Source organism: Miscanthus floridulus, chromosome 13, assembly GCF_019320115.1.
Source record: "Miscanthus floridulus cultivar M001 chromosome 13, ASM1932011v1, whole genome shotgun sequence".
Classification (NCBI taxonomy): domain Eukaryota; kingdom Viridiplantae; phylum Streptophyta; class Magnoliopsida; order Poales; family Poaceae; genus Miscanthus; species Miscanthus floridulus.
The window spans coordinates 39,614,117-39,623,282 of NC_089592.1; positions in this window are offsets into that span (position 1 = coordinate 39,614,117).

The window sequence follows — 9,166 nt, forward strand, 5'->3', positions numbered from 1 at the left end:
TCCCAAATGGTAGCAATTGCTCCCCCTACATATGTGCTAAGAGTTTGGATTGTAGCTTGCACATATGCTTAGATAGGAAATATAGGAGACAATGTCTACCAAATGATGCTAAGGTATATGAGATAGACCTTTGAAGCATGATATTAATCAGAGTGCACCAATATACCATCCTTAGCACCATTAGTAACTAGACATACACAAAAACTAGAATACCCCATGAGATCAACATTGAAGCAAGGGTCTAGTTTCCATAAAATGAACATAAGTCTAGTTTCTTAACCTATGCATGCTAGTTTTTCATTTCATCATTCAATCCTATATCTAGCATATACCACACAAGCATAAATATTGAAATTTAAAACTTGTGCCATGCAAGCAAACATATGAAATGCACATTCAAATGCATCCACCAAGTTTATGAGCTTGCTCCCCCTACTTGTGTGCTCAAATATTTAATTGATCCCTTACTTTGTCATATCTCTCCCCCTATGTCAATTTCTCAATTTCTCCCCCTTTGTTATCTTTTCACTACCTTTGTACACTATTTCTCCCCCTTTGTCATCAATGATCTCAAAGGTTTAATTTTAAATAGGTTGAGATTATCAATGTCAATCAATGGGGTGAGGAACATTTTCCCAAATGTGGTCCAATCTAGATCACTTGCCAAAGATATTTAACTCAGTTTGATCCAAGGACAAGCTTCTTCACACCTTCAAATAAGGGTTATCTTGTACCATATTGAGTTAAACACTTATAGCTCATTTTCTAGATCAAACACTAGGTTAAACACTTATAGATCAAACACTAGACCAAATTAAGCATAGAAGTAATAGTGGTACCATACAAACATCAAAATCATTTGATTTTCATGAATGAGCCTATTAAATGTGAAAAAGGACTAGATGCACTAAACATGTCCTTAGCAAGGATGTATGCCATGCCAATCAACTTTTACCTTGGATTGCTCGAAAGAGAGGCATGTCATATAAGTGGGAAGGTGCATCAACACATATTTGAGAAATCCAATATGTTCAACTCATTCCTTAGCTTGCAAAACCTTTTCTCATCTAATGGCTTGGTGAATATATCGGCAAGTTGATCTTCGGTGCCTACACTCTCAATGCAAATGTTCCCTTTTTATTGGTGATCTCTTATGAAATGGTGGCGGACATCAATGTGCTTTGTTCTTGCATGTTGAACCGGATTGTTGGTTAACTTGATTGCACTCTCATTGTCACATAGCAATGGCACTTTCTTGAACTTGATTCCAAAGTCATTCAAGGTGGCCTTCATCCAAAGTATTTGTGCACAACAACTACCGGCGGATATGTATTCGGCTTTGGTGGTTGATAATGCAACACTATTTTGCTTCTTTGATGACCATGAAACAAGTGATCTTCCCAACAATTGACATGTGCCCAAGGTGATCTTCCTTTCAACCTTGCATCCCGCATAATCCGAGTCAGAGTAACCAACTAGCTCAAACTTTGCTCCTTGGGATACGACAAACCAACATTTTGTGTATGCTTCAAGTACCTCAATATTCTCTTTGTAGCCTTCAAATGACTTTCTCTTGGTGAGGCTTGAAATCTTGCACACATGCATACACTAAACATGACATCCAACCTTGATGCGGTCACATAGAGTATTCTTCCAATCATAGACTGATATAATTTTTGATCCACCATATTGCCACTTGCATCACTATCCAAGTTGCCATTTGTTCCCATTGGTGTACTAATGGCTTTGCTATCACTCATGCAAAACTTCTTGAGCATGTCTTTGATGTACTTGCCTTGACTCACAAATGTACCATTCATCAATTGCTTGATTTAAAGACCATGGAAGTAACTTAACTCACCAATCATGGACATTTCAAACTCATTAGCCATCATCTTTCCAAACTCTTCACAAAAGTCTTGATTGGTTGATCCAAATATGATGTCATCAACATAGATTTGCAACACAAATAAGTCTTTGCCAATCCTCTCAGTGAAAAGAGTGTGACAACCTTGCCCATCATGAACCCCTTAGAAAGTAGGAAATCCCTCAATCTCTCATACCATGCTCTAGGTGCTTGTTTCAATCCACACAATGCCTTCTTCAACTTGTACACATGGTTGGGCTTCTTGTCATCTTCAAAACCGGGAGGTTGCTCAACATATACTTCTTCATTGATGTAACCATTGAGAAATGCACTCTTGACATCCATTTGATAGAGTTTGATGTTGTGGGCACAAGCATAGGCTAGCAAGATTCTAATTGCTTCCAATCTAGCAACCGAGGCATATGTTTCTCCAAAGTCAAAACCTCCTTGGCGCCCTCTACAGGCTCAATAGACCCGGCCGACCGCTTGGGGTCGGGTGCTTTTTTGGTGACCTCCTTCCTAATGGCTGCAAGCTCCTTGGAGGCGATGATTGTCGTGGCGTGTTCGCAGCACTCGACCTCACACTCATAGGTGCACTAGAAGGAGGTGCCAATGGTGATGACCCCGTATGGTCTTGGCATCTTTAGCTTTAGATAGGTGTAGTTGGGGATGGCCATGAACTTCATGTAGCATGGATGCCCCAGGATGGCAAGGCAAGTTCCGTGGAACCTAACCACCTCGAAGGTAAGGGTCTCTATCCTATAATTGGTCAGATCCCCAAAGGTGATAGGCAGATCGATCTGCCCAAGTGGCATGACCTGCTTTCTAGGCACGATGTCATGGAAAGGCACTCTAGTGAGTCAGATGCATGATCGGTCGATGCCCAGGGCGTCGAGTGTTTTGGCATACATGATGTTGAGGCCGCTGCCTCCATCCATCAGCACCTTGGTGAGCCACTTCATGTCGATGATCGGGTCAACCATGAGCGAATATCTTCTTAGCTATGGGACGCTTTCCGGGTGGTCGGTTCGATCAAAGGTTATGGCGGACTACAACCATTGGAGGAAAGCAGGTGTGGTTGGCTCAGCTGTATAGACCTCACTGGTGTGCAAGCTTCTGGCAGTGCTTGGAGTTGTAGGCCGCCGTCCCTCTAAAGATCATGAGGCAACCATCCAGCGTCGAAAAGAAATTGTCCTTCCCCTCAGTGTCATCCACAGTCGGCTTGGGGTTTTTCCTATGCTCCCCCTTGTTGGAACCTCCAGACAAGAACTGCTTCATGAGACCACAGTCCTTGTATAGATGCTTGAGGGGGAAAGCATGGTTCGAGCATGGCCCTTCGAACAGCTTCTTGAAGTGGTCTGGGGTACCCTCGGTGGGCTTCCGACCCCCCTTGCGGTCGACAGCGGCCACGAGCGAGCTCTCACGTCGTTGCTTGTTCTTCTTCTTGCTAGGATGGTTGGAGGCGCCTTCACCAACATCCTTGTCCTGCTTTGCCTTGCCTTTGAGGTGGTCGAAAATTGCCTCGACCACCTCCTCGCCCAAGGCATGGCTGGTGGTGATGTTGAGAGGAGCTCCTTGGTGGTTCATGGGTAAAGATGGCGACGGGGCCCCGATACCCGATACCCGACTGGGATTTGATCCATTAGGGGATGGGGATGGGACAAAATCAGTACCTGTGGGGTTCTTAATAGGCAAAAAATGATCCCCATCGGGTAAAACGGGTAAGATAACATTCTGCTAGTACCCGTCCCCGTTACCCATCAGGGAACCTGGCAATTTAGCAGCGTACGCGAATACAGGCCCAAAGAAGCCCAATAGGAAATTTGGCCCAAGTATTAGCATTCATATATATATACCACCCCAAAAACCCTAGGTTTTATTCCCTCCCCATCCTCAGCCAGCCGCATGCTCTCACGCTCAAGTCTTATCTAGCTGCCGGCTGCCATCTCCCTCTATCTCTCGCTCCTCTTGACCACTCCCGTAGGCCACCACCACCGGCGCATGATTCGCACCGTCGCGCGCACAAGAGCTACCGTGCGTCTACGCTGGCCATCTACTGAAGCCCCCAGCCGAAGTCTTCTGCCCCTTCGCGTGCAGCATGCCCTATGCCTATGCTCCTAGCGCCGACGTAGGAGACCAGCCATGATTGGGCATCTGCTTGTACTTTGGTTTGCAAGGAAGATGATCTTGCGTCTCCAGTTTCTTAACCTGATTGGGGACAACGGGAGGTGGATCTTGCCTGACACAAGAATACATCTCATCCTGACACAAGCACTAGTAGATTTGTGAGATTTTTTCTTTGCGTTTTGTTTGCAAATTTGGTATGCAAGGGAGCTGTGATTTGTCAACTAAGCGAGTTTATTTCATGTTGCTGTAAGATCCATTTTTTGTCCATATTTCTTCGTTTTTTGTTTACATTCTTCTTCTGGATTGTTGATTCAAGTGCTTGTACTCGGGCACCAAGGAGGACATGTACTCGGGTATGGGGTACCCGGCGGGTACGTTTTCCCCGGTCGGGGACGGGGATGGGTAAAATCTATCCTCGAGACCGGGGACGGGGACTGGGAGCGGGACAATCTTGCTATGCCGGGGATGAGAACATTCTCCTAATACCCATCAGGGATGTACCCGTTGCCATCTTTATTCGTGGGCCCTTACATCCTAACTTGTGAACCAAGGACTCGTAGGTGGTCCTAGACAGGAAGGCTCCTATGACGTTAGGCATCTCATTGCACTGTCGGGAGAAGCACTGGATGTAACCACGAAGAGTTTCTCCAGCCTTCTATCAGCAGTTTTTTAGATCCCACGGGTTCCCAGGACACGCGTATGTGCCCTGGAAGTTTCCCATGAAGATCTCTTTTAGGTCCACCCAACTTTGGATTCTGTTGGGCGGAAGGTGTTCCAACCACGTTCGTGCTGAATTGGCCAGGAACAATGGAAGGTTGCGGATAATGAAATCATCATTATCCGCTCCACCAGCTTGGCAAGCAAGCCAATAATCCTCGAGCCACAGTTCGGGGTTCGTTTCCCTAGAGTATTTTAGGATGTTGGTCGGTGGTCGATGCCACGGTGGAAAGGTGGTGTTGTGGATGTGTCAGGCCAAAGGCCTAAGGTCCTAGCAAGTCAGGGCTCAGGCTTTAGTCCTCACCGCTATCGTAGCGTCCGCCACGATGAGGGTGGTAGCCAGTGGATAGCCCCCTCCCTCGTGTCATCAGTGGGCACACCTGTGGGCATCGAGGGTGTCGCGCATGTCATGGTTGTGGTCGAGATGCTCATGCACTGGGACCACGGCATGCGGCTTGCCACCTTGCCATGTCTGGTGGGCTGACACGTCCATGTTAGGTAGCTCTAAGGGCATGCGCTAGCTAGCAGTCGAGCCATGCCTGGTGAATCTCACGATGGGCTCGACGATCCTCGGGCGTCGCTGGCCCTGGAAGCCCCCAGAGCAAGGCCGCTGCGGTGGCGATGTTCTGGTTTGCCTAGGTGAAGTGTGGAAGGGCCTCATCATCCTCGATGATCCTCCAGTTCATGTCAAGAGCCATGGTGCATGCACGCCCCCCGCCTCTATGGCGCTCGATCTCTTCCTCGAGCTCCACATGTTCCTGCTCGAGTTGGAGTCGTGCTTCCTCAAGCTCTTGGTGCCGGGCCTTCAGCTACTCCACCCATAGATGAGGTAGGGCCCTTGCATCCCCCTCGACCTCATCATCGAGGTCGTTCATTGGGGTAGCCTCTCCCTCATGGATGCTTTCAACTTGTCCCTCGAGGGTACCTACCACAAAACATTTCAGAGTGATGGCTCCGACTTGTGAAGGGTGATGGCTCCCCCTGCTAGAGTCAGAGTCAGAGGGCAACCCCGACTCTCCCACGAGGAGGTCATGGAAAGATTCCACAACATATTCAATCATTCCCATGAACTCATCGTTCACTGGGGGATGGAGGCGTGCGTTGTGCCACAAGGCGACCAACGATCTCTATGGCAGTTGCGGAGACCGGACGGGAGCACTGTTGGGGCGCTCCAGATGAGGTATTCCAAGGAAAGCGGCTCTCCTCCGACGAGCTGCATCACGACATTGGTGAACGAGAAGGTGAGGTGGCATAGGCCCTCCTAGGACGGTCGAGGTCCTAGGAAGGCGCCGAGCTAGCGCTCTAGCCTCCTGTAATCGAAGTCGATGAGCTGGTCGCTCCTGGAGGTGCAGGCCTCTGGTGCATGTAGCTACAGCTCCTCAAGTGCCTCGATGATCGTGTTAAGGCCAATGAAGTGGAGAGGTTGGATGATGGCTGGGAGCCTGGACCAACCCTTCCTCCGTCATGACGATGAAGTCTAGGTTCCCGAAGCACACGTGCATGCCCGATATCCAGCTGATGCCGTGACTAACCATCCGAGGCCTGATGTGGATGTCAAGATGCGCAAAAGGCCCTTACCTGGCATGCCAACTGTCAGTGTTTCGAGTTACCACCAATGAGTAAATTTCTAATATTGCACGTCTGGCTTGGATGGTGTGCTTAGGGGACACGAGGTTTATACTGGTTCGGGTAGAAAGTCCCTACGTCTAGTTCATCACTATTGCTCATGTTACTAGCGCTAAAAGTTTGTAATAGGGGTTACAAATAGGCGAGAGAGGGAAAGGATCCCAAGTCTCTGGTGGAAAGAGTGAACGGGTGCTGAGAGCTCAATCGTTGCTCGGTCGTGTGTTTGTGTCATGTTCTTATGTGTTTATCTCATGTTCTGATCGGTTTGGGATGATTTGATCGGCCCCCCTTCAAGGGACGTCCTGCTTTCCCTTTTATAGGCCAAGGGAAAGCATGTGTTACAATGGAGGAAAAGGAGAAGAATGAGAGAGAGAGAGAGAGGAAAGCTTCTAGGATCGTTGGGTCCTTCTTCTCCTTCATGTGGGTCCCGCCAGCCCTGTAGATGTCAATAGGGATAGCTCCACATCGTGGCCCTATCCGTGACTGGCGCCATGCGCAGGCATCGTCTACCGATCATGGTGTTCCATCCTGTCCTGGCGGACATCGTGGTAAACTAACATGCCTGTTATCAGTTCGTACAAGGGTTAGGCGAAACAGCACCGGCACGCCCGATGCTGTTCTTGATGTGAACTCTCTAGTATGGCCCATCATGGCCACGGGTTACATTGAGGACGTGCCAGTCTCTTCCCTGATGTCATAGTCTTGACACAAGCCCATATGCCTGGACCTAGAGTCGTTGGCGGCGGTGTGGGTCTCCATCGGGCAAGACAAAGTGCGAACCCAAGGGGTCAGGCGAGGCTGGAGCCTACCCCAGAGGTTGGGCGAGGCAGAGCCCACCCCTAGAGGGTCAGGCGAGGTGGAGATCGTGAGCTCAGGGTCGGGCGAGGTGGAGATCATGGCCTTGAGGTCGGGCGAGGCGGAGCCCACCCCTAAAGGTCGGGCAAGGCAGAGCCCATGGCCTTAGGGTTGTTCAAGGTGGAGCCCTCGCTCAGAGGTCGGGTGAGGCAGAGCCTACGCACCTGGGGGTCAGTTGGAGCTATAGTCGCGCTCTTGACTGCTCGGATGAATCAATGTTGATGACCATTAGCTCTTCCTCTTTGGGTACCCTAGTATTGGTCCCCGACAACAACGTAATGTATATGAAGGTGGTGACTAGCAACTTGATGAACAAAACAACACAAAGGTAGCAGTACCGCCAAAAGGATATATGATTTTTTTGTGGCTTTTTCAGTGGACTTTAGGGAGATGAACAAAAATAGTATCAAATGATGGATAAATCAAAGGTAAATATGCGGATGATGGGGAGACCTACCGTGACAACGAAAGCTTTGATTCTAGATGATAAGGAACCTCCTTGAGGGTGGCATGAGTTTCACGATAGTAGGTTGAAGAATCGAACATAACTTGCTATGAACAGCGGGGTAACTAGCTTTATACCCGTCCAAGGTTGGATTTGACCAAGCGACGTGGAGAGAGGCACCAAAACCGTAAAGACTTTGACTCGATCTCTGAATGACTGTAGAACCACAATCTGGAACTAATCCACAGAAAATGGTGCTAGCCGTACTTGAAACCATAGAGCATGAACTAGGGGAACCCAGAGAGATCTCTTCACAAGTCCAAGAAGAACACATAAGAACAAAGGTTTGAGTAAGGCACTCGACAACTCGGCTGTAGTATCAGAGGGTTTATCAATTCATCAAAAGGTTATAAATAGCTTAGAGGCAGGGGATATTTATACTAGGAATAATCCTCCTAATTAGGTGTGAAAACAAAATGGAGTTTTTGAACATAGGCTATGTGAAAGGTCACCTCGAGATGGATTCCCGAAGTGGTCTCGCGTGACTGTTGGCCTCCTGAGCAGTCTCCACTAATCTGGCCATTACTCCTTATTGGGAAGTCCAAATGATGAACCATTTGTTGGGTGTAAAAGTAGACTTGAAGAGCTTTCCATCCATGTGTGGCATGCACCACGAAACTTTATAGATTGGTACAGTTTTTCATGAGAAGTTGAACCAACATTCTGTCCTAGAAAGACTGTTGGTCTGTTTTTTAGATTGGCCCACTTTTATGAGACTGAAACAGATGATGAAAAAACTTGGTCTGTATTTATCACACGGGTCCATTTTTTATCAGACCGTCACAGATGATGAAAACCTTGGTCTTGGTACCAATCATTTGTATCTTCCACCTCTTCATGTGTGCGCCAAAGTAACATCAAGGTAGACATTTAGGTAGTATTACATCCTTAGAAATATTAAAATCAAAGTCAATTAGGAATGAATTCACCTGTTCCTATAGTTTCTTGGCGTGGCTTCATGTAAGTGGCCCCTGATTTGTATCTTTTGGACTTGAGCTAGCGTGCACGGCTGGGATGTCCTCATCAATGTTGCTATTGCTCAGGTTCACCAACGAGGATGACAAGAACACAGAAAGAGTTGACTACAGAGAAGAACCACTCTCGAACCAGTCCAGCTTGACAAAACCATCAGAAAGAATCAGTCGTAACTTTTGATTCCCAAAAGCTATGGAGGTCCATGAGGTCTTGTTGAAAAGCTTATCAAGTATAGTTTCAAGGTCATTGGTTTCAACTTTTTTGGACTTTCCAATGTTAAGATTTGACCAAATTAGTGAAGACTGGTCAAAAAGTCAATAGCCTTCCAGATGTTCAACTTCCCATGCAAAACTATACCATTGTACAATATTTCATCATGCATACTACACATGGTTTGAAAGCTTATCAAGTTAACTGTCCAATGCATCTAGTGGCACATCAATTGGACTTTCCAAGATGGAGTTATTGCCAAAACACTAAAGATTGCATAGAAG